This window comes from Schistocerca gregaria, chromosome 2 (assembly GCF_023897955.1).
Source record: "Schistocerca gregaria isolate iqSchGreg1 chromosome 2, iqSchGreg1.2, whole genome shotgun sequence".
NCBI lineage: Eukaryota > Metazoa > Arthropoda > Insecta > Orthoptera > Acrididae > Schistocerca > Schistocerca gregaria.
In genome coordinates this window covers 772351957-772378469 of record NC_064921.1, presented here as the reverse complement: position 1 = coordinate 772378469, position 26513 = coordinate 772351957, and positions in this window count along the sequence as shown.

Sequence of the window (26513 nt, the reverse complement as noted above, 5' to 3'; positions counted from 1 at the left end):
TTCCTCAATAGTTTTAGCAGTGAAACTTTCGATATCATTAACTTATTCCACAGGGCAAACATAAATTTGATTTTTAGATTTGGTAGTGTACACTCTAGATGCTTTACTATAATCATCAATAAAAAGTGAGAAAACATCTTTCTCCATGCAAGCCATGTATTGAGTGAGGCCCATTCAGATAAGTATGAATAGTCTTTAATGTTTCTTTTACTTTGCTTCTGTTGTTTTTAAATGGTAAACTGTGCATTTTGTTTTCGAAACAAACTTTACACTTCATAAATGTTTGTTCTAAATTTGTTGACAATCTATCTGATAACTGATGTTTACACAGCATTCTCAATTGGTTAAACTTCTCAAGTTCAAGTGTATGATGCCATTCCTCCTTTACTGACATGCTACCCTTACCATTGAAACTATTTACACTAATCTCTTTCTTGTAAATTTTACTTGTCATTTTATACAGCCTATCTTCTTTCAAAGCAATCGCTATTAAATTATTGTCTTTATCAAAAATCTTTGAGGTATTGCCTACAGATAAAATTTTATGTTTTTGTGTTACTTTAGAATAGCTAATCAAACTTCTGTTCATGCCTTTGATGTAAAATCCTTTTCTCATTCCGATTTGAATAACTGTAAAATAACTTATTATTCTTCTACTTTTGTAACTTGCAAAACTTTTCTGTCCGCAATTTTTATATTCACAGGCTCTTTTAAGGTTACATACTCAGAAAAATAAATTTCGTGATTAACAACATGATCTGTGCAACCACTATCCAATAATCGATCAGCCTGTACATTGTTACCTGACTCAACGTTGTTACACACTACTGTTGTTTTTGTACCTCCACTACAAAACTGCTCGTGCCAGTTCCATTCTGTTGATACCCTCCACATCATAGGTAACGACTGCCTCCTGAACGATAATGTTTACTCCAACCTCAGGGCCAGTTGTGGTTGTCACCCCTGCACAGATGCACTGATTGCTTTGCCAATGTTGCCAACTGCTGGGACTTTATCCTCGATTATGTCCGCCACATGTTCATGAGTTTGTTCCTGACTTCTGACAGGTCCTCTTGAAATGTCTGGTTTGGCACATATGTAACACAACTGCTCCTGGTAGCTCGAACCAGTTTTCTTTTCAGTGTGAATAGCATTGGATTTTACACTTTCATGTCCATCCATGTCTTTTAAATTCATCATCTAAAATTTGCTTTTAACATATTTGACTGTCTGATCTTCTGCTTTCGAAACATCGATCAAGTCCTCGGTATAGCTCAACAATTCAGCAAAGTTCTCACCATGAAGTGTAGCTTCCCATTTTCTGTCACTTTCACATCTGCTAATTTTAATTCATTCACTATTTCCTTTTTTTTTCAAAAAAACTGAAGAATGTTACCATATCGATGTAGCCTTTTAACCTCAGTTTGTCCCACTTGTTTCTATACACAGTTTGTAATACTGTTGATTCTTGATTTGGCATTACCTCAAATGCAGTTTCCTTATCATTCACGAATTATAGTTGCTTCTTTAAGATTGAGTCATATACATGGTTCATTGCAGCCAGATTTTCTTCATCTCAGGTATCCTCTTTGCCTGTGGCCGTTTTCGCTCTTGAAGCCACTCAACGTCATTTCTTCATTTTCAGATAAATTTCCATTCTCTGTTTCCAATATCTTAGTGTCAGTCATGTCCAGTTTCACAAAGCAAACTTTTCTAATTACAGTCTTCTTTTTAGGTCACAAGGGATAACTACTTTTACGAATTACACTCATCTTTTTTAGTTTACAACTGTGGTCTGCTACCACGTTAAAAATATGTATGTAGAAAAAGGAAAATACAAATATGTCTGCCTTTACAAAGTGCACACATTCATGGGAGTGAAATAACTGCCTAACTGTTGTGTTATAAAAATACAATACTCATTGTCGTGATCTCTAGCAGTCAATACTCTCGATAAAAGTGAACCATATTCCAAAAAATCTAACACTCACATTTTGCAAAGCGAGAATACGGATTTTCGTACCATATTTTCCCATATTTGAAGTTTACTGCCAAGCCTCTATGAGTGCTAATATCATTACCTGTTCCCATATCATAACACTGGCCTTGCGCTTCCTATAATCTAGTAATCTATAGTCCACATGATTCTGTTTTCTGTTTAACTTCAAAATGGTTCAAATGGCTCTGACCACTATAGGACTTAACATCTGAGATCATCAGTCTCCTAAACTTAGAACTACTTAAACCTAACTAACGTAAGGACTTCACACACATCCACGCCCGAGGCAGGATTCGAACCTGCGACCGTAGCAGCAGCCCAGTTCCGGACTGAAGAACCTAGAACCGCTCGGTTACAACGGCCGGCTGTTTAACTGCGCGCATGCGTTTACATTTCGAACAGCGCAACTACGATCTCCATTTGTGCATACATAATAAAGTCGAAATAGTCGCCCTGTTAAATCGTGCATTGCTTCCCAGGTTTGGTGGGAATCTCTTGCACTTTTTAACAGACGACAGGCAGCTGGGGCACACATATGTTTCGTTGTGTAGTGTGTTGAGACTATGTCTTGAGGCGATTTATGTGTCGTAAATAATTCCAGTTGAATCCAAAGTAGGCATGCTTAAATTTATAGATGATTGGAGAAAAGGAGAAGTCATATGGAATGACGCTTCTGAAGATTCTTTGAGTAACATTTTGAGAACTGATGTCTTGAGCGACAAGTATTAGATAAAATGTCTCCGATAATATTACTGTAAAGACTCGAAGGAGGAAAACAGAGAAGAATAAATCAGAAATTTATGCAAAGTATATACGAAAACTATGGAGCGGCGTAATAGCAAAACAACTGAGGAGCCTGACATCTGAACCAATGAAATGATGGGGCATATGTAGTCCTCAGAAACAACTAGAAATTGAAATAAGGACGCTGATATACAAAACTGAAAAACACAACCTCCATTCTAGTTGGTTCTGGCATGTATGAAGTTTGCAAACTTGTCGAGTCGGGGATGTTAACCTGTGTATAATCTTTGATGATTAAACTTTTGGAAACAACATTTAAAAAAGATGCAAATGATGCATTAAAAGTTCATTAACTATCACGTAAGGACTAAAGACCTCTGTTCAGTATTTCTAAGTTTCAAGAATAATCACAGAAATGCTTTATCTTAAAATGTGAAATAAATAGTTCAAAGTAGTATACTTGTATCCGGTTACTAGCTACCAATATTATTGCCGTCTTTATCGGTGTATTTGCCCAAAGAGAAAACCTAAAATCTCGCTAGGGCGTCCTTCTGAAACATGCAGGCCAAAAGTTGTTGTCATGTATTTCTCGCAGCGTCTTGTGCAGAAGGAATCCGTTGTCCTTGGCGCTGAAAACGGCTGGACTCCAGTAGTCTGGTAGAAATGATATTTCGTTTTTTCTACCTCATGGTAGGAAACTACATCCTGTCGGCAGAAATTTCTTGTCTGCAGCAGTGAAATATTTACAGATGATCAGATTTTGGAAAAGTGTTGTAATATGTTGGACATCTCTCATGAGATCAGCAATGTTTAGGCATACTTTCAAATAAAATTCATATAAAAATAGGAATTATGATTAAAACATTCCTGTTCCATTGTTTTTCTCTGACTGCTGCCCTTCACTAACTCAAACAGGAAACAGAAACACTTTTGAGACATTCTGTAAATATGATGCTACCGTTCAGGACGCATTTTTTTAATTATGTCGAATGTGCCGTAGTTGTTTCCTTTTCTCAGACATAACGAATGTACCCAGCAGCTTCTTCGCTGCTCAACATTTACCAATTACAAAAGATCCAGTGCATCAATATCTTCGTCTGACGACATATTTTGATCTATTCGTAGCATGACCGCCCCGCATCTCTTTGGTAGCACCACTTCCACGTGAATGGACACGTCCCATCCACGCCACGTCTCTGTCTCGCCATCGCCAGGCGTCTGCGCCACGCAATTTGTGTATTACCTGGGCCTTTGAAACAACTACTGTCACACAGATGCCTATCTTTGACACGGGTTTATGTGTAAAATTCCGTTTCATACGAGATGGCGCAAGCATCAGGACGTGGGCCAGCGAGCAATCAGCGTGCGCAGACCAGAGATTTTTGTGCGTTCTGCGCACTATGTCACTGTGGGGAAGCTGTGGTCAGTCGCATTCCATGTAGAAAAGAGTAAGTTGCTCTTTGTTTTTATGTCCTATATAGTTTGTTCGTTCTCTTTAACATAACACTGACGATTTGTGCTGTGGTTGTATGTGAAAACTACTCATATAATTAGAGAGCTAAAGACAGCAATATCACCTACCATACTTTTTCCAAAGATACATAAACATTTGATCGGTAGGTTCACTTCTGCAAAAAAGTGTTGGTATTAACACTAAAAACCTTGTTATCTGTAGGATCCGTTCAAAAGAGGACGAACTTTAACTAGATCACCAGGCAGAATTACTGAAACTTCCTTAAAGAAAACTGTCAAGCTAGCTGCAGTGTCTGTGTTGTACCTTTAATTAAAGCTACTTCTGCGCTCACCCATCCTCAAGACAAGAGGATCACAAACGACAGACGAAATTAATGGGACTACTTTTTTTGTGATGCATTTGTTAGTGCAGGTTGCTTATGTCAGGAGCAGGTATACACTCAGTGGCAACGTATTGTTCTCCTTTGATTGACAGGTACCTAACCTATTGTTCTTCCGAAAGGTTCCTTCCTTTTGATTGACAGGTACTTAACCTATTGTTCAGCTAAAAGGATCCTTCCTTTTGATTGACTGGTCCTTAACCTGTTGTTCTGCTAAAAGGATCCTTCCTCTTGATTGAGAGGCACTTAACCTATTGTTCCCCCACTCCCTACCCCTGTACCCACCCCTCTCCTCCCTTGCTGCTGCAACTACACTTTCAGTTCTGAGTTATTAGAATAGCCCCTCTCACTCTTACCAATTTGATTAACTACTTAATTAAAGTCGTAATTAATTAACCTCTCTCTTGCTGCTACAACTACACTTTCAGGTCAGAGTTATTGGAATAGCCCCTCTCACTCTTATCAATTTGATTAACTACTTAATTAAATTGGTAATTAATTAACCTCTCCCCCTCTGGCAAACCGCCTCCCCTCCTACCTTCCCTCCTAGAAATTGGTGGGAAAAAGACTCAGTTGATAGATTGTTTGGAAGGAATTCGATTGTAGTGTATGGAATAGTCTTTAAACAATTTAGACATTGTGTGGAATATTGTTTATTTAAACAGTTTAGGGGATTCAAGGCAGTGTATGGAATACATGGAAATTGATGGAGAGGAAGGAGCTCATAACAGGAAATTCAAGGGTATATTGCTTATTTATAAAAAATTCAGTTTGTGTGGTTGGATTTCTCTCGCTCCTCATTCTCTGCTGTTTGGAAACATGTAGAGCCTGTAAGAAACAATTACATGGGGCAAACATGTTGCATAACCTAATGTTCAGCACTGTACTCTGGGTGTCTTACCCTAAAGTTAGGACCTTTGTCAGTACCAAAAAAATTGCTCTGTTAACTGGTTTTCCATGTCACCCCCATTTCCCTAAACTATTGTACCGTCTTTTATCAAATTAAGTAATTAGTTATGTTCTTCCACCATTTTCTGGTACACTTTTCGAATTCCACTTGCTTTTTAACGCCATTTCAGGTGCATTCTTCTTTGTCACCCACCACCTTAAACTATTGTACTGCGTTTTACATAAAAATTATGCAGATTAACCTAATGTTCTGCAATTAACCTGCTGTTCTGTTCCATGTCACCTACTCTCGCACACCATCCCGTAACTATTGTACCACTAACACCAAGCTGATATAAAAAATAATGCAAATTAGTTAAATCGATATTTTTCACATGTATGGGGTACTTTTTTAAATTCACAGCATCCTATTGGTCGGTGAAATCGATAGAATACAGTTTAAACAAAAGATCGCTAATAAAAAACACATTCCGCAAATCGACGCTCGACGCCGCCGCCGAACCCGCCGCCGCTGACGTCGCGGCCGTCATTGCCCCTGGCCACGACCCTCCCCCAGCTGCGGCCAACACAGCATCCCCTCTGGCGTCCATGGACTGCCCTCCGTCAAGATAGTGGATTAGGGCTGCAGCAACCAGGATGCTTGCAGAGGCCCGATTCCTCCTCCACCGTCACGACCTCGCCGATCACGTGAGGTACAGCACACACCCCTCTCCACCTCGCCACAGAACTCCAAGGCGCCCTCACACTGACCCCATATGCGAAACGCCTCTGGGCAGATGACGCTATAACTGTGGATACTAACGTCACAGATAGCGCTATAGAAATCTGATCCAGAATGGCACAGGCTGCTTTCTCCCTTGCAATCCTAACGGGACATACGAGCCGTGTCCAGCAGTGATGACCTGCCTCAGCGTGACTGACTCTCGCCATAAAATGTCTGCGTGGCGAATCGCCATCTAAAGGTTCTCGATGTTATACTGACGTCACATGGCTATGTAAAATAAGAGCCAAGTCGACCTCTCGGATATCGTATAGTGTCCCAGAAATACACTCCTGGAAATTGAAATAAGAACACTGTGAATTCATTGTCCCAGGAAGGGGAAACTTTATTGACACATTCCTGGGGTCAGATACATCACATGATCACACTGACAGAACCACAGGCACATAGACACAGGCAACAGAGCGTGCACAATGTCGGCATTAGTACTGTGTATATCCACCTTTCGCAGCAATGCAGGCTGCTATTCTCCCATGGAGACGATCGTAGAGATGCTGGATGTAGTCCTGTGGAACGGCTTGCCATGCCATTTCCACCTGGCGCCTCAGTTGGACCAGCTTTCGTGCTGGACGTGCAGACCGCGTGAGACGACGCTTCATCCAGTCCCAAACATGCTCAATGGGGGACAGATCCGGAGATCTTGCTGGCCAGGGTAGTTGACTTACACCTTCTAGAGCACGTTGGGTGGCACGGGATACATGCGGACGTGCATTGTCCTGTTGGAACAGCAAGTTCCCTTGCCGGTCTAGGAATGGTAGAACGATGGGTTCGATGACGGTTTGGATGTACCGTGCACTATTCAGTGTCCCCTCGACGATCACCAGAGGTGTACGGCCAGTGTAGGAGATCGCTCCCCACACCATGATGCCGGGTGTTGGCCCTGTGTGCCTCGGTCGTATGCAGTCCTGATTGTGGCGCTCACCTGCACGGCGCCAAACATGCATACGACCATCATTGGCACCAAGGCAGAAGCGACTCTCATCGCTGAAAACGACACGTCTCCATTCGTCCCTCCATTCACGCCTGTCGCGACACCACTGGAGGCGGGCTGCACGATGTTGGGGCGTGAGTGGAAGACGGCCTAACGGTGTGCGGGACCGTAGCCCAGCTTCGTGGAGACGGTTGCGAATGGTCCTCGCCGATACCCCAGGAGCAACAGTGTCCCTAATTTGCTGGGAAGTGGCGGTGCGGTCCCCTACGGCACTGCGTAGGATCCTACGGTCTTGGCGTGCATCCGTGCGTCGCTGCGGTCCGGTCCCAGGTCGACGGGCACGTGCACCTTCCGCCGACCACTGGCGACAACATCGATGTACTGTGGAGACCTCACGCCCCACGTGTTGAGCAATTCGGCGGTACGTCCACCCGGCCTCCCGCATGCCCACTATACGCCCTCGCTCAAAGTCCGTCAACCGCACATACGGTTCACGTCCACGCAGTTGCGGCATGCTACCAGTGTTAAAGACTGCGATGGAGCTCCGTATGCCACGGCAAACTGGCTGACACTGACAGCGGCGGTGCACAAATGCTGCGCAGCTAGCGCCATTCGACGGCCACCACCGCGGTTCCTGGTGTGTCCACTGTGCCGTGCGTGTGATCATTGCTTGTACAGCCCTCTCGCAGTGTCCAGAGCAAGTATGGTGGGTCTGACACACCGGTGTTAATGTGTTCTTTTTTCCATTTCCAGTAGTGTAGTTAACGGTCGCCTTTGTCGGAGCTCTTATGATGTCTCAGCTTGTATGCATGGAAATTCTTGTCCTAAAAGACGCTGTTTACGAAAATAGCGCGGAATAACGCCTAATGAATTCCTCCTGATGGTCCTGACGTGGCACCCCGTCCATCACGTCTTACCCTTCCTGCTTTCATAATACACAAAAGTTCTTAGCAGTATGTAGAAGCTCCTATATCCCAGCACAAAGGATGTCTTGTGAACGATTGGGCGATTATGATTGTTTCTTATCTAATTTACCGTCCAAATTAATGATGCCACCAGTGTGGAAGCACTGTTTGCCGTTTCTTTTTTTTTTACTTTTTGCAGACGAGACTTTCAGCAGCAAAAAATATTTTATACAGACAGCTATACTGCACCCACAATTAAACATTGCCAAGTGCCCTACATATCGCCAAATACAGAATGACTCTTATTCAATTACTATGCTATCCGACTGAGGACAGGAGCTTGAATATTAAGCCGTGAAACCGATCTCCAACCCAGCAATATGTCACCATGTACCATGTCGATGTAGTAAACATACAATTCGTAACCTGCACCACACAAAATCACGACTTTTACATCATTTGTAGATATACCTCGAAGACAGACAGTATAAGCACATACACCGTAGGTATACTTGCAGCACTAGATATTTCCCACGAGGTCAGGCGGTCCACCAATCCAGACGCATGAGCAGAGTGCCCTTAGTGGATCGAATTCACTCTCAGAACCGTTGTACAAAGAATGACTCGTTTCCCCCTTGGCACAAATGCGTTGCTGTTTCTGGTCCGGACCTGCTTGCTTGGTTGGTTTTCTGCACACATCTCCAGACTCTGTGATTACAAGAACATATCTCATTTCGCTGGTTTGCTACAATATCATACTGTTTTCGCGGTACTTCTCGATATCAAACACATATCAATATCGCTTGCATAGCAGTATGGCTTGGGCGATATAATTCCGAAAAGGTATAGACTGGAAATTATTTCTCTAGAAACCTGAAAGTTTAGCTAGGTGGAGTCTGCTGTAAAACATAGAGTCACTAGAAACTTATCCTGTCTGCTAAGACCTTTATGTGCAGAAACTCGATTAAAGAAAAGCCAATGTTTTAAGGAAGTAGTTTTTTCTTTTTACAGTTTGATCACATAGTTTGTCATAAAGAATCCAGGAAGAAGGATGCATGTATTTCGCTTGAAATACATTTCTTACATTCGAATATTAACAGCGCTACATTCCATACGACTGATAGGTCAGAAACGCAAGTGATCTAAGATTATAGCCCATTTTAAGTGCGGAACGTTGTAGCCATAGGAGTGCATGTGTTTATGTTCTTCTTACCAATACCTTCCAGGTACTGATCCTAGACTCTGGAATAATACTTTAAATTTGATAGCCTGGTTGATTTACGTAAAAATACTTCGAATTCCCTCTGTTGGGAGCTCCATCATGCATAAAAATCATCTGTTTCTTGTTCTTCTCCACCGTCTGCTATTACATCACAACACTTTCCAATCTGTTACTATATATCGATAAGGAGTAATAAACCTCCTCGAGATGGGCACATCTCGAGCAATCTTGTGCACCTGGATGGCCGAGGATTCAGCAAGCTCCACTCTTTCACGAGGCATGGAATGTAGCAGTCTACTTCTGGTCGATTGCAGATTAAATCGATAACTGTGCTGCAGGATAGGTCAGTCAATGACATGTGAGGAGGGTCTTTCAGTCTCTAATTTTACCCTAAGACTGCGAGACTGCTCTGTGACTCCCATCAGCATAGAGATAGATCGTTAATTAAGCACTATGCTTGAAGTGTTAGAAATTTGTAGAGCGTTGTCTGATATACTTTGATGATGGATGTGTTCGAGAATTAACGATATATGGACATACTCCACAGCCATCTATCCACATTTGCAATGATACTCTCAAAGTGGGGAGGGGGTGGTTTAGCTATGATACTGAAATTGGGAAACATACTGTCACATCATTGGTCGGTGTTGAAATTACTGTAAAATTGGTAAAATTGTTCACAAAATTTATTGTAACACTTATTATTTCAGTACATCGGGATGTCTTTTCCATCTCAAGTGGTTCAAATGGCTCTAAGCACTATAGTACTTAACATCTGAGGTCATCAGTCCCCTAGACTTAGAACTACTTAAACCTAACTAAGAACATCGCACACATCCATGCCCGAGGCAGGATTCGAACCTGCAACAGTAGCAGCAGCGTGGTTCCGGACTAAAACGCCTAGAACCGCCACAGCGGTTTTCCATCTCATCCGTCCAGTGTCACACTGTAGGTTCCCATATAATGAGTGACTGACAACGCTTGTTTGAGTTGAAGAAAGGTTTTGTGGAGGGGTGACACCCTCCAGGGATGGCCAGCACCAAAATAGTGATCACGTACATGAGTGCAATATGAGGAATCCGTCGAAATGGAATGCAGAGCAATCAGCTATTCCATCAATGTGACAGATGAGTTTAAATGTATTTTGGAAACTCACCCCAAAGCCGCAAAACTCTTCCAATTTCCTTGTGTTGTAAATGACTTTTATTTAAAATCATCCAGAGTGTGTGGTGTGTTATGGTAAAAGCAGTAACAATATGATTTACATCGTGCGACGTCTAGAGATACCTCAGATGACCTGTCTTCCCTCCAAAATTCGAACTTCCCGCAATGTAAACTTGACAGGGAGGGTGTGGCACTTGGAGCCATCTTGGAAAACAGAACTCGCGTCATCAGCTGACGTCACGGCAGCCATCTTGAATGACATCAATCGCGTCATCAGCTGGCGTCATAGTAACCATCTTGAATGACATCAATCGCATCACACTGCGACGTCTTGGATAATAGTGCTTTGGGGAGATGTCCTTGTTGTCTGCGAGAGGTCATGGATCAGAACGTCTTAAGGTCAGTTTAGAACCTGTCACAGACCTCGAAGTCGTGGAAGAAAAAAAATGTTTTGCAGTGTACAAAGCTTGTTAGAGCAGAAAAAAAGCAATGTTTCAATCAACGAGACAGGGCCACAGTCTCTTGTGACTTACAGTATAGTCCACGGGATAAGATCATCCTCCAACAGTATAGGTGATGAAACTTTAAACTGGTCTGTGCAGTTGACCAATACCTGTACATTTAATAGGATCGTCACATGTGCTCAAGCCTGCACACATGTGGTATTTGTTTTCAATATATGGGAGGAGAGAGATACGGTAAAAATCTTATTTAGTTCTCTGTTGGATTAAGTTAGTTGAGCTTTTATATTTAATAATTTTTCTCTGGTGGATCTTACAGAATAACGGAGATAGCATGTTGGGGAGATAGATGTGAATGGACATGGATTGTAGTAATTGTATGTAGTTTGGGGTTGCACCACAGCACAGTAGCAAAAATCCTCATCCTTCTCTCAGTTCCCGTTTCCATCGAATGGCCAAAACACAGCCCTGTTGCAGTAATGCAGCTTAGCCTGTTTCTACACGGTATGCAGAAGGTGGTAGATATAGATTCCTCTGACTTCTACTCAGTTCTGACTTACATTGGAACGATCACATACACAAAGCCGTAGGGCTAGTAACACGGAGTCTGAGAGGGCTATTGCATGATGCACAGGGACTAACCTAAAACGATGCTGAAATTTCATTGTAGCAGATAGGTTCGAGAGAGGTGACACCTTTCGAGATATGAGAGTATCAGAAATATGACTCACTAGTGGCTGTAATCATTAAAGCACTTCTCCATAGGATCCAAGCAGGTATGTGCTTGAATGCAGGGAACTGATTCCAAATCATAGACATCATTTCTAGCGTATAGTGTGACACGAGAGATCTGAAAAGTTAGTGTGTATTTCTTATGACATCAGTCAGCACAACATCTACTACTTTTGTCATCCTCCTAAATCAGTCATCACGTATAATTCAGTGGATATATCACCAATCCTCTGACATGGTATTGAGACAATACGTTACAAATACTGGAGAAATATCTAGCGGTGTGAGGGAGTTGCAAATAATGGTTTCATACCACATTCCTTAGCCGAATCACTTTCAAAATTCAGTGATTTTATCACGAGGTTCCATCTTAGGCTACGTGTAACCGGACTGCTGGTCTGATAATATACACTCCTATGATCACCGTCTCGGTATTTGTCTGGAAAAACCAATTCATTCGGAGGTAATGCCATAGCTCGATTTAAAAAGCAAGTATAGCTTTTAACATGGATACTTGTGTGCGCCTTTAGAACCAAGACCGCTTGTGATGGTAATATGGTTGTGTTTTTTAGCATCTGACAGTTTCTAAGACGACTACGCCTCTCTTTCTAAGACATAGTGGTACCACTCGCAAGAAAAACTTATGAGACATGCCCACCAAAGGTTGATTTTCGGTCAGTATCATTTCGTGTCACTGGCAATCAGTTATTGACAAGATATTATACTTAGTAGTAGGTGTATGATAGGTTTGCCTTGGGCATCAGGATTATAGAGTATGTGTTTGTGTAAAAACATGCGCAAAGGAAGGTATGGATTTGACGTGGAATACTGTGAAAGGAGAGAGTATGTCAGTTCATAAGAACGGTACAGATATTTCCATTTCCAGAGCCACAGCCGTCAGCAGGGTGTATTTCTGATACTTTGCTCATTGTCGAACGTCGTTCAATTGAGACCACAATAGTACCATTTAATTGTAAGTATAATGATAAAACATACATGTGACCGGTTTTCAACGATGATTCTGCCTATGTGTGCTTGGCATGCTCCGCTGGTGACGGGAATGATTAACGTTTCCCATTAACGGTAGGAACTGTCTGAATGGAGACGTCTGTTGGAGTGTAGGAATGTAGCTGACTTAACCGTGTAGTCCTATAGACAGTTGAATAGTGAACTAATACTTCGTATGTGTTGGGCAACTTTCGTGATCATGTGGAAATTTGAGAAGATTCAGTAAGGACGTGTGTTTGCGCTGGGCCATTATTCCCACACATGGAAATTGCTCGGTTGACTGCTTCTTCACATTTTGCGTCTTTATTTAGGTGAGAGAACATCAATTGTGTTGTATGCATCCAGCAGGACATGTTTGCTGGATCTCTAGACATGAGAAACATGTTCTTTGACTTTGTAAATTAATGGTATGATTTGAAATCTGTTGTGTCTCCGACATCTGTATTAGTGAGTGGAAATATCAGTTTACTCTATTTTTTTGTTTAGTTTTTTCACGTAAAGGTCTTTGAAGACAGGATAAGTTTCTAGTTACTCCATGGTTTACAGCAGGCTCCACCTAGCTAACGTTTCATATTTCTAGAGAAATACATCTACATGACTACTCTGCAATTCACATTTAAGTGCTTGGCAGAGGGTTCATCGAACCACAATCATACTATCTCTCTACTATTCCACTCCCGAACAGCGAGCGGGAAAAACGAACACCTAAACCTTTCTGTTCGAGCTCTGATTTCTCTTATTTTATTTTGATGATCATTCCTACCTATGTAGGTTGGGCTCAACAAAATATTTTCGCATTTGGAAGAGAAAGTTGGTGACTGAAATTTCGTAAAAAGGTCTCGCCGCGACGAAAAACGTCTATGCTGTAATGACTTCCATCCCAACTCGTGTATCATATCTGCCACACTCTCTCCCCTATAACGCGATAATACAAAACGAGCTGCCCTTCTTTGCACCCTCTCGATGTCCTCCGTCAATCCCACCTGGTAAGGATCCCACACCGCGCAGCAATATTCTAACAGAGGACGAACGAGTGTAGTGTAAGCTGTCTCTTTAGTGGACTTGTTGCATCTTCTAAGTGTCCTGCCAATGAAACGCAACCTTTGGCTCGCCTTCCCGACAATATTATCTATGTGGACCTTCCAACTGAAGTTGTTTGTAATTTTAACACCCAGGTACTTAGTTGAATTGACAGCCTTGAGAATTGTACTATTTATCGAGTAATCGAATTCCAACAGATTTCTTTTGGAAGTCATGTGGATCATCTCACACTTTTCGTTATTTAGCGTCAACTGCCACCTGACACACCATACAGCAATCTTTTCTAAATCGCTTTGCAGCTGATACTGGTCTTCGGATGACCTTACTAGACGGTAAATTACAGCATCATCTGCGAACAACCTAAGAGAACTGCTCAGATTGTCACCCAGGTCATTTATATAGATCAGGAACAGTAGAGGTCCTAGGACGCTTCCCTGGGGAACACCTGATATCACTTCAGTTTTACTCGATGATTTGCCATCTATTACTACGAACTGCGACCTTCCTGACAGGAAATCACGAATCCAGTCGCACAACTGAGACGATACCCCATAGCTCCGCAGCTTGGTTAGAAGTCGCTTGTGAGGAACGGTGTCAAAAGCTTTCCGGAAATCTAGAAATACGGAATCAACTTGAGATCCCCTGTCGATAGCGGCCATTACTTCGTGCGAATAAAGAGCTAGCTGCGTTGCACAAGAGCGATGTTTTCTGAAGCCATGCTGATTACGTGTCAATAGATCGTTCCCTTCGAGGTGATTCATAATGTTTGAATACAGTATATGCTCCAAAACCCTACTGCAAACCGACGTCAATGATATAGGTCTGTAGTTAAATGGATTACTCCTACTACCCTTCTTGAACACTGGTGCGACCTGCGCAATTTTCCAATCTGTAGGTACAGATCTATCGGTGAGCGAGCGGTTGTATATGAGTGCTAAGTAGGGAGCTATAGTATCAGCGTAATCTGAAAGTAACCTAATCGGTATACAATCTGGACCTGAAGACTTGCCCGTATCAAGCGATTTGAGTTGCTTCGCAACCCCTAAGGTATCTACTTCTAAGAAACTCATGCTAGCAGATGTTCGTGTTTCAAATTCTGGAATATTCCATTCGTCTTCCCTGGTGAAGGAATTTCGGAAAACTGTGTTCAATAACTCCGCTTTAGCGGCGCAGTCGTCGATAACAGTACCATCGGCACTGCGCAGCGAAGGTATTGACTGCGTCTTGCCGCTTGTGTACTTTACATACGACCAGAATTTCTTCGGATTTTCTACCAAATTTCGAGACAATGTTTCGTTGTGGAACCTATTAAAGGCATCTCGCATCGAAGTACGTGCCAAATTTCGCGCGTCTGTAAATTTTAGCCCATCTTCAGGATTTCGCGTTCTTCTGAACTTCGCATGCTTTTTCCGTTGCCTCTGCAACAGCGTTCGGACCTTTTTTGTGTACCACGGGGGATCCGTTCCATCTCTTACCAATTTATGAGGTATGAATATCTCAATTGCTGTTGCTACTATATCTTTGAATTTGAGCCACATCTCGTCTACATTCGCATAGTCAGTTCGGAAGGAATGGAAATTGTCTTTTAGGAAGGCTTCTAGTGGCACTTTATCCGCTTTTTTAAATAAAATTATTTTGCGTTTGTTTCTGATGGATTTGGAAGAAATGGTATTGAGCCTAGCTACAATGACCTTGTGATCACTAATCCCTGTATCAGTCATGATGCTCTCTATCAGCTCTGGATTGTTTGTGGCCAAGAGGTCAAGTGTGTTTTCGCAACCATTTACAATTCGCGTGGGTTCGTGGACTAACTGCTCTAAATAATTTTCGGAGAATGCATTTAGGACAATCTAGGAAGACGTTTTGTGCCTACCACCGGTTTTGAACAAGTATTTTTGCCAACATACCGAGGGTAGGTTGAAGTCCCCACCAACTATAACCGTATGAGTGGGGTATTTATTTGTTACGAGACTCAAACTTTCTCTGAACTGTTCCGCAACTGTATCATCGGAGTCTGGGGGTCGGTAGAAGGAGCCAATTATTAACTTAATTCGGCTGTTAAGTATAACCTCCACCCACACCAATTCGCACAGAGTATCTACTTCGACTTCACTACAAGATAAACCACTACTGACAGACACCAACACTCCACCACCAATTCTGCCTAATCTATCTTTCCTGAACACCGTCTGAGACTTCGTAAAAATTTCTGCAGAGCTTATTTCAGGCTTTAGCCAGCTTTCTGTACCTATAACGATATCAGCTTCTGTGCTTTCTATTAGCGCTTGAAGCTCAGGGACTTTTCCAGCGCAACTACAACAGTTTACAACTATAATTCCGACTGTTCCTTGATCCAAGCACGTCCTGTAATTGCCAAGCACCCTTTGACATTGCAGCCCATCCCGCACTTTCCCGAGGCCTTCTAACCTAAAAAACCGCCCAGTCCACGCCACACAGCCTCCGCTACCCGTGTAGCCGCCAGCTGAGTGTAGTGAACTCCTGACCTATTCAGCGGAACCCGAAACCCCACCACCCTATGGCGCAAGTCAAGGAATCTGCAGCCAATACGGTCGCAAAACCGTCTGAGCCTCTGATTCAGACCCTCCACCCGGCTCTGCACCAAAGGTCCGCAGTCGGTTCTGTCAACGATGCTGCAGATGGTGAGCTCTGCCTTCATCTCGTAAGCAAGACCGGCAGCCTTCACCAAATCAGATAGTCGCTGGAATCCAGAGAGAATTTCCTCAGATCAAAAGCGACACACGTCATTAGTGCCGACATGTGTCACCACCTGCAGCTGGCTGCACCCTGTGCTCTTCATGGCATCCGGAAGGACCCTTTCCACATCAGGAATGACTCCTCCCGGAATGCACACGGAGTGCACACTGGATTTCTTCCCCTCCTTAGCCGCCATATCCCTAAGGGGCCCCATTACGCGCCTAACATTGGAGCTCCCAACTACCAGTAAGCCCAACCTCTGCGATTGCCCGGACCTTGAAGGCTGAGAATGATCCTCTGAAACAGGGCAGGCAGCTGCATCTGGCTCAGCCAGAGACAGTGCCTGAAACCGGTTTGTCAGACGCACCGGGGAGGCTTTCTGATCAGCTTCCGGGGACACCTTTCGCTGCCTGCCACGCCTTGGAACGACCTCCCAATCAACCACAATCAATTTCCAGTATATATCTTTGGAATTATATCGCCCAAGCGATACTGCTATGCAAGCAATATTGATATGTGTTTGATATCGAGAAGTAACGCGATAATGGTATGATATTGCAGCAAACCATGCGAAATTAGATATGTTCTTGTAATCACAGAGTCTGGAGAGGTGTGCAGAAAAGTGCGGAAGCAAGCAGGTTCCGACCAGAAACAGCAACGCATTTGTGCCAACGGGGAAAAGAGTCAGTCCTTGCACAACAGTTCTGAGAATGAAATAAATCCACTAAAGGCGCTTTGGTCATGGGTCAGGATTGGATGACCACCCAACCTCGTGGGAAATATCTAGTGGTGCGAGTGTACCTACGGTGCATGTGCCTATATTGTCTGTCTTCGAGGTATATCTACAAAATGACGTAAAAGGGGTGATTTTGCATGGGTCAGGATACAAATTGTGTGTTTACTACATCGACACGGTGTGCAGTGATGTATTGCTGAGTTGCAGATCGGTTTCATACTCTAATAGTCAAGCTCCGGTCCTCAGTCTGATATCAGTGTAATAGAGTAATAGTCTTTTCGTATTTGACGATATGTAGGGCACTTTGCAAGGTTTAATTGTGGGTGCAATATGGCTATGTGTATAAAATAGTTTTTTGCAGCTGAAAGTCTACTCTACAGAAAGAAAAAGAAAAGGCGGACAGTGATTCCACACTGGCGGCATCGGTAATTTGGTGATTAAATTCGATAATAGCCAATCATAATCCCCCGTTCATTCACAAGACATCCTTGCGCTGGGATACAGGAACTCTACGTACTGACAAGAACGTTTGTGTATGTTGAAAGACGGAAGGGTAAGACGTGATGGATGGAGTGCCACGTCAGGACCATCAGGAGGAATGCATTCGGCGTTATTCCGCGCTATTTTCGTAAACAGGTTCTGTTAGGACGAGAATTTCCATGCGCACAAGATTTCTATAGCTCGATCAGTGACATCAGTTTCCATTAAGTATAAGGACAACAACGGTAAACACAAGTGCTGCTCAGAGACGTTTCGCGTATGGAATCGGTGAGAGTTCGCCTTGGGGTAATGTGGCGAGGTGAACAGGGGTGTGTGCTGTAGCTCACGTGATCGGCGAGGAGACACTGCGGAATCGGGCTACTGCCAGCAACCTGGTTTCTGCAGCCTTAACCTGCTAACTTGTGGGAGTGCGGCCCATGGACGCCAGAGCGATGCTGTGGCTGCCGCGGCCATGGTAGGATCGGGGCCAGGGGCAGTGGCAGCGACGACGGCGGCGGCGGGTGGCGGCTGCGGGGCGTCGAGTCATGGGATGTGGCTTTTTTGGCGATCTTTTGTTTAAACTGTATTCCATCGATTTTACCGACCAATAGGGTGCTGCAAATTTAAAAAAATCTACCCCATACATGTGAAAAATGTCGATTTAATTAATTTGCATAAATTTTTTATATCAACGCAGTGTTAGCGGTACAATAGTTAAGGGTGGGTGTGCTTGAGTGGGTTACATGGAGCAGAACAGCAGGTTAGCGCAGAACACTACGTTAGTTTGCATAATTTTTATGTAAAATGCAGTACAATCGCTTAAGGGGGTGGGTGACAAAGAAGAATGTACCAGAAATGGCGTTCAAAAGCATGACAAATTCAAAAAGTGAACCAGAAAATGGTGCCCCCCTCCACATAACTAACTACTTAATTTGGTATCAAAAGCGGTACAATAGTTAAAGGAAATGGGGGTGACATGGAAAACCAGTTAACTGAACAATAGGTTAAGTGCTGACAAAGGCCCAAACATTAGGTTAAGGCACCCAGAGTACAGTGCCAAACATTACGTTATGTAACATGTTTAACCCATGTAATTGCTTCTCACAGAGCCTACATGTTTCCAAAGAGCAGAGAATGATGTGTTGTTGTTGTTGTTGTGGTCTTCAGTCCTGAGACTGGTTTGGTGCAGCTCTCCTTGCTACTCTATCCTGTGCAAGCTTCTTCATCTCTCAGTACTTACTGCAACCTACATCCTTCTGAATCTGCTTAGTGTATTCATCTCTTGGTCCCCCTCTCCGATTTTTACACTCCACGCTGCCCTCCAATGCTAAATTTGTGACCCCTTGATGCCTCAAAACATGTCATACAAACCGGTCTCTTCTTTTTGTCAAGTTGTGCCACAAACTCCCCTTCTCCCCAATTCTATTCAGTACCTCCTCATTAGTTATGTGATCTACCCATCTAATCTTCAGCATTCTTCTGTAGCACCACATTTCGAAAGCTTCTCTTCTCTTCTTGTCCAAACCAGTTATCGTCCATGTTCCATTCCATACAAGGCTACACTCCATACAAATACTTTCAGAAATGACTTCCTGACATTTAAATCTATACTCGAGGTTAACAAATTTCTCTTCTTCAGAAACGACTTCCTTGCCATTGCCAGTCTACATTTTATATCCTCTCTACAATGACCATCATCAGTTATTTTGCTCCCCAAATAGCAAAACTACTTTAATTGTCTCATTTCCTAATCTAATTCCTTCAGCATCACCCGACTTTATTTGACTACATTCCATTATCCTCGTTTTGCTTTTGTTGATGTTCATCTTATATCCTCCTATCAAGACACAGTCCATTCCATTCAACTGCTCTTCCAAGTTCTTTGCTGTCACTGACAGAATTACAATGTCATCGGCGAACCTCAAAGTTTTTATTTCTTCTCCATGAATTTTAATACCTACTCCGAATTTTTCTTTTGTTTCCTTCACTGCTTGCTCAATATACAGATTGCATAACATCTGGGATAGGCTACAACCGTGTCTCACTCCCTTCCCAACCACTGCTTCCCTTTCATACCCCTCGACTCTTATAACTGCCATCTGCTTTCTGTAAATTGTAAATAGCCTTTCGCTCTCTGTATTTTACCACTGCCACCTTCAGAATGTGAAAGAGAGTATTCCAATCAACATTGTCAAAAGCTTTCTCTAAGTCTGCAAATGCTAGAAACGTAGGTTTGCCTTTCCTTAATCTTTCTTCTAAGATAAGTCGTAAGATCAGTATTGCCTCATGTGTTCCAGTATTTCTACGGAATCCAAACTGATATTCCCCGGTGTCGGCTTCTACCAGTTATTTCATTCGTCTGTAAAGAATTCGTGTTAGTATTTTGCAGCTGTGAGTTATTAAAGTGATAGTTCGGTAATGTTCACATCTGTCAACACCTGCTTTCTTTGGGATTGGGATTATTATGTTCTTCTTGAAGTCTGAGGGTACTTCGCCTGTCTCATACACCTTCCTCGCCAGATGGTAGGGTTTTGTCAGGACTGGCTCTCCCAAGGCCGTCAGTAGTTCTAATGGAATGTTGTCTACTCCGGGATCGTTGTTTCGACTCAGGTCTTTCAGTGCTCTGTCAAATTCTTCACGCAGTATCGTATCTCCCATTTCATCTTCATCTACATTCTCTTCCATTTCTATAATATTGTCCTCAAGTACATCGCCCTTGTATAGACCCTCTATATACTCCTTCCATCTTTCTGCTTTCCCTTCTTTGGTTAGAACTGGGTTTCCATCTGAGCTCTTGATGTTCATACAAGTGGTTCTCTTTTCTCCAGAGGTCTCTTTAATTTTCCTGTAGGCAGTATCTATCTTACCCCTAGTGAGATAAGCCTCTACATCCTTACATTTGTCCTCTAGCCATCCCTGCTTAGCCATTTTGCACTTCCTGTCGATCTCATTTTTGATACGTTTGTATTCCTTTTTGCCTGCTTCATTTACTGCATTTTTATATTTTCTTCTTTGATCAGCAAGAGAAACCCAACCCCACAAACTGAATTTTTCAGAAATAAACAATATACCCTTGAATTTCCTGTTATGAGATCATTCCTCTCTACCAATTTCCATGTATTCCATACACTGCCTTGAATCCCATAAATTGTTTAAATATATATAATTCCATTCAGTGTCTAAATTGTTTAAAAATAATCCGCACACAACACTCGAATTTCCTCCAAATGATCGATCAATTGAGTCTCTTTCCCGCCAGTTTCTGGAAGGAATGGAGGGAGTGTGTTTACCAGAGGGATAGAGGTTAATTAATTGATTAATTTTATTAAGTAGTCAATCAAATTGATAAGAGTGAGAGGGGCTATTCCAATAACTCAGATCTGAAAGTGTAGTTGTAGCAGTGAGGGAGGAAGGGGTGGGCTGATATGGAGGGGGGGGGGGGGGGGGAACAATAGGTTAGGTGCCTGTCAATCAAAAGGAAGGATACTTTTAGCTGAACAATAGGTTAAGGACCAGTCAATCAAAAGGAATGATCCTCTCAGCAGAACAATAGGTTAGGTACCTGTCAATTAAAGGAGAACAATAGGTTTGCTTGTGAGTGTATATCTGTCCTTGATGTAGGCAACTCGCACTAACAAAGGTATCCTACAAAGGTAGTCCCACTACTGACGGTAAGTTTATGAAAGTCGCAAACGCGCTTAACACGCTGTATTCACTGTCATCGACGAGGAAAAAAGTGGATCAAAGCTCAGAATCGGAAAAAGGGCATATTGAGAATGAAATTAAGAAACTGAGAAAGAACAATGACTAGCGACAGACAAACAAAATCAGCATTTAATAAAAGATAACAATAAGCTGTGAGCCCATGCTTTCCACAGACAGGCACACATTGTCTCACACTAGTTTCGACAGAGTTCTGAACTAATGAGTTTAGTGCACCAGATTGTAGAAAAAGACACACATATTTAATTCCCCGGCAAATGCAAGAAAGATGCCCACTAGAGTCTGGAAGATATAAACAAACAGTTGATTTTACGCTGTTTGTCATTAAAACTTACATTTATGTAAGGTACGTGATGTGTATACCATTACCGAGATTTTCAACTTTAATGAGATGGGTGTAAAATTCTTTTCGGTGTCATCCTGCCATTTCGATTAATGTCTATAGATTTATCTCAAGTTTCTCCGTAATTATGCGTGTGTCAAGTAACTGAAAAACACGAACTAACGGAAGAGTTACTCTGACTGAAATTATGGTATTTTCTTGTTATTTTAAATATGCACAGAAAAGATGAAAATCACTGTTGCCGATAGTAACGCACAAAATGTGTTTACCATACCGAAAACTTTTACAATTCTTGAGTATTGAAAATGAGAAACTTAAAAGTTATCTAACAGAACAGAAACGTCGAGCATAAATGTTAGAAGAAAAGCAACGTGTCAGATTTTCATGACCACAGCCTACGAATATTTGTATTATAAGCGTAATTCACCCTTCACTTTTTTCTAATGATGTTGCTTCAAAAGAAATAGTGTCATATTTGAACCCGAGAATCCGTCTGGCGTTGCTACCGCTTCTCGCCTAGTGACGTCCGGCGAGCGCTGATAACCTCCCCGATGGGTGCCCCTAAACACACACACACACACACACACACACGTGCCTCGTCGGTGACCGAAGCATTGGTCCAATCTTCTATTTAACAATCGTGGCCGGGAAGGCTTTGCCTAAACTTTGTCGTTATTCATCATTCCCTTACACGTTCGCTATATGGGAGTTTTATACGTATACGGAGAAAGCCATAATTTTTGCCGCGTACTGTTGCTGCTCTTATTTGTGAGTTAAAATGACTCATTTACAACACACAAGCAGCCACGTAAAGGGACTAATTTACAAGTTGTAAGAATTTCTTCGCGTACCTTTAAGTTATTTACAGAAGAAACGAAATCTTATCGGTCCGACAGACTACAAAACCAAAAGCGCGTCTGATTTTCCTGTGAACAGTACTGAGATACCCTTACCGTACGTCCGGACAGTCCTGGTTTTTTAATTCAGTCCAGAGTAATGTCTGGGATTGCCAACATGTCCGGGGACTGAGAACTTTTTAATTAGCCAGGATTTTTCTTTCTAATTTTAGACTCACGTGTTCTATATCGCAGCTTTAAACATTTTCTTAAACCGTCGGCACACGAAGCGTACCTTCGAACGTTGAGCGTCGGGCGTGACGAGTTTCTGACGTCAAAGCGTGGAAAAAGCATGTTGGGGAGTCTTCCCGAAAGCCCATAGCAATATGCAGTATGACAGATATTCTGAATGTGCGTTTGGACGTTGACCAATGAGACGGAAGAACGCCAGCTATGTCACATGCGCGTCATCAACGGCCGACTTGACAGTCGACTGCGCACGTCATCTCTTTTCAGTACAGTGTCGCGAGACGCCATATTGGCTTTCAATTAAAGTCATTTGTATATATGCCGTTTCTGAGCAACAACAAATTCAGGATCTCTCGGAAGCCCGTCGTTAATATCATAATTTTTTGTAATAAAATGACCGGAAACGTCTTATTAGTGGTTTAATAGTTATTGTGGCTTGCAAGGTATGGTCTTACTATATTCAAGATCGATCTAGCGCAGTAAGTAGTCACAGATTTGTAAGCTGTCCGGTGACGTGTTGCTGGTTTGCATCTCATTAGATCCGAGAATGTTTTTACTAGCCTTCATGTTTTCTAATAGGTTCTAATACTTTCTTATTTGTTTAATAAAAGTATAGTCTGTTATTTTTCATGATGTGTAAATATAAGTGTGCTCTTCCTGAGGAGTGATATTCTTCGATTGGGTTAATCTAGAAGACAGCATGCAATACTTTCAGCAAGATATCTTGCACTTTCTGGTTTTAAATCTTGTATTTTACATGTCTTAAGGGTTCTGCTGCTGAATAGGAACGGTGATCAAGTAAGAATGACCTTAGGATTTCACTAAAAGTGAGAACGATGAAACAGTTTTTATCTTATGTGTCCCACTATTTCTAAAGGAATTTTTATAAGTTGACGTCCTTATCAGCTGGATATGGTACTTTCCTTTTTGCTCTGTAATATATTTATGGATACTGAAGTTTTTATTTATGTGCACTACAGGCAGAGCAATATGACTAGTATATGGACAATAGAGGAAATGTGCTTTTTAATAGGGCTGATTTAGAAACTTTACATACGTCCATTTTATAAACAAACTGTGATTTGTGTGCCAGACACAGTCTCCAATTGCCACTGGAGTGCGGTGCAATCACATGTACCACGTTGTACAGCCCTGCCTCTAAGCTGACCTAGGAAGATGCGCTGACGTCGGTGTGTAGGCGTGGCTACCGGTTGCACCACAACTTTTCAATCACAAAGTTAACTCCCCATTGCACCCCTCGCAGAATTACTAGTAAAATGGCCCAGTGAATAGCCTGTCAAGAACTGAACAAAAATAAAGCATGAAAACAAGAAGAATGTGAACTGATTTTAAAAGAACAAGTAAAATAGAAACAGTGAACAGTCCAAGCTTAAGATGTTCAACATTGAGCAGATTGTAACAGTCACAGCGTCGTGATTGTATGGACACAGTGTTGGACTGCCAAGTGGGAGAGCCTTGATCAGATCTCCCTCATGACTCTCTTTTTCCACAAATTTATGAACTGTCCGTCCAGTCATTGATGTGTCTGCTCTCGTTGTGTAGTTTTGCCAGTTGTCATATTCTAGAATGAATTTTCACTCTGCAGCGGAGTGTGCACTGATATGATCCTCTCTGGCTGATTAAAACTGTGTGCCAAACCGAGACTCGAACTTGGGATCTTTGCCATTTGTGGGAAAGTGCTCTACCAACTGAGCTACCCAAGCACGGCTCACAACCTCTCCTCACAGCTTTACTTCCACCAGTATCTGTAGCATCAGGTACTCTGAAAACCTAAAACACTTAAGAGTGGAAATATATACTGTACACCACACTTGCAAACCACTTCATATTAACAGTATAACTACCCTACTGGCCTAAAACGCCAGTAAGCAGTAATAATAAGTTGTAGATAGTTAATAACAACCTACCACAAAAATTCAATACAGTAGCTACAAGCGTATAAGATACGTCACCTTCTTCACTTGAACAAATTAATTTTTGAGGCTATAATCTATGCCTAAATATTCTCATAAAGATTTTGCCTATTAGAGTTTTCGAATAAACCTGCGATTTCAGTCCATATTTTCCGAGCTATATCCCGATTGTGATATTTTCATCCTCAGGACGCCACAAACTCTCTAAGAAATTACTCCAGCAACTGGAGGGGGAGTTAATTTGGTGTTGCCCCACTAGAGACTGCTCATGATGTCATTCAGTTCGAATATAATTTGCTTAATTTTTTTTAAATTTATGTAAATTTGTTTGGATTTGTTGAAATTTGTTGAAATTTTTTTTAAATTTATTTTCTACCTATGGCAGTAGCGTCTTAGTGTGGTGTCAGCACCAGAAGAGGCTGAGATATCAGTGCTTGTTGAGTTGTCAGTGTGGAAGGAGCATGCATTCAATTAGCGAGATGTTGGTGCCAGACATTGGCAGTTTTGAAGCTGCATTACATGCACTCATTCAACCAAGAAGAGAATCCACAGCGCACTGCATGAAGAATGGAAGCTAACATTAATGCCTGAACATATGAAGAGGAAGAATATGGTCCTGCAAACAAATGCTTTGCATCGACATGCATTAAAGATGCATTACACAATGGATGGAAACATATGTCTCTGCTGGAATTGTTTGTCATTTCTGAAACCTACGTATAAGCTCCCACCACATAAGAGACAACTGCCTCTGATCCAGGAGACCAAAGAACTGAGCTTGATGCCGAGCTCACCGCTAGAGGGCGCTGTGATAGGTCACATGATCATGCAGTTCAGTCAATAGGAGCACAGCATCATGATGATGTCACACGTTTTTCTCAGCTGCACGTGTGCCCCAGCCTCCTCATCCCCCCCCCCCCCCCCAGCGATCTGGAGGGTAAAATTGGTGGGAAATGGAATCAGCCTGTTTTGGGCTGCTGGAGAGAGGAAGGAGTGTACTTTATTTATTTTTGGAACAATTTATTTAGGGACAGATTTCACTTAGTTTATTTATTATGCTGATACAAAACACTCACTTGACATGCTTGAGGTCACAATATACAGTTTACTGACCTGGAAACTACTTGTAAATAATGCAGTACACTGATGTGCGGAGACGAAAACAACTCGTAAATTACCGAAACACTCACAACGCTTAAACGCCAGAAAATAATGCAGTGCACAAATACTCAAAGCGCATAAAAAACGCGACTCGAAACATGATTCTAGTGGATGGAAAGTCTAAGTGCACCCCCTAACACATGGAAGCTGCCCAGATGTGGGAGAGGAAGGTTAGGTTAGTGTACTTTACTTAATTTGGTCGGGGAACTGACGTAAACATCGATCCCAATTACGAAATTAATTACAAATATCGGTCCTAATTGCACAGCTATATGCATATCGCTACACAAGGACAGATTAAAATCGTAATACAGCTCAAAAACTGACAATACCATACAACTGGTCTTATCCCACAGGGAAAAAATTTCCCAATACCACACGAAACCTTCCCAAATATCGATCCTAATTACGTAATTAATCACAAAGACTGGTCCTCATTGTACAGCTATATGCATAGCGCTACACAAGGACGGTTTAAATCGTAATTCAGCTCAAAAACTAACGATACCGTACAACTGGTCTATGCGGCTGGGCAAAAATTTCCCAATACCACTCGAACCTTTCAAACTATACCCTACACATACAA